We start from the raw sequence: 407 nt of genomic DNA, 5'->3' as shown, positions 1-407 counted from the left end.
CGGGGGCGCGACGCGGCCTCTACGGGCACACCCTTCATTGGCCAAGGCCAATAGGGTACTTGCTCATGACGGGCACGGCCGGCAGGGGGAGGGGAGCAAGGGAAAATGGGGGGGGGAGATCAGGCGCTGTTTTTGAAGTCGAACGTAGCCGGGGGCGAAAATAAGTGTATCCATTACATTATTCGCCCGCAGCGCTATAGGCGCTGGACGTAGGAAAGGTCAGGGAGCGGGAGATAAACCTCAGCTGCTTCCCGGAGGATGTTTCCAGCCGCCTCTCGCTACCTACCTCCCCCCCCTCTCTGGCTCCCTCTCTGCCCCCCCTCTCTCTGGCTTCCTCTCTGCCCCCCCTCTCTCTGGCTTCCTCTCTGCCCCCGAATCAACAGAAAAATTCCAGTTTCTTTCTTAAT

The sequence above is a fragment of the Frankliniella occidentalis genome, unplaced genomic scaffold, assembly GCF_000697945.3.
Source record: "Frankliniella occidentalis isolate FOCC.00 unplaced genomic scaffold, Focc_3.1 Scaffold801, whole genome shotgun sequence".
Lineage (NCBI taxonomy): Eukaryota > Metazoa > Arthropoda > Insecta > Thysanoptera > Thripidae > Frankliniella > Frankliniella occidentalis.
The sequence above is the reverse complement of the archived record's forward strand: the minus strand, read 5'-3'. Positions refer to the sequence as shown.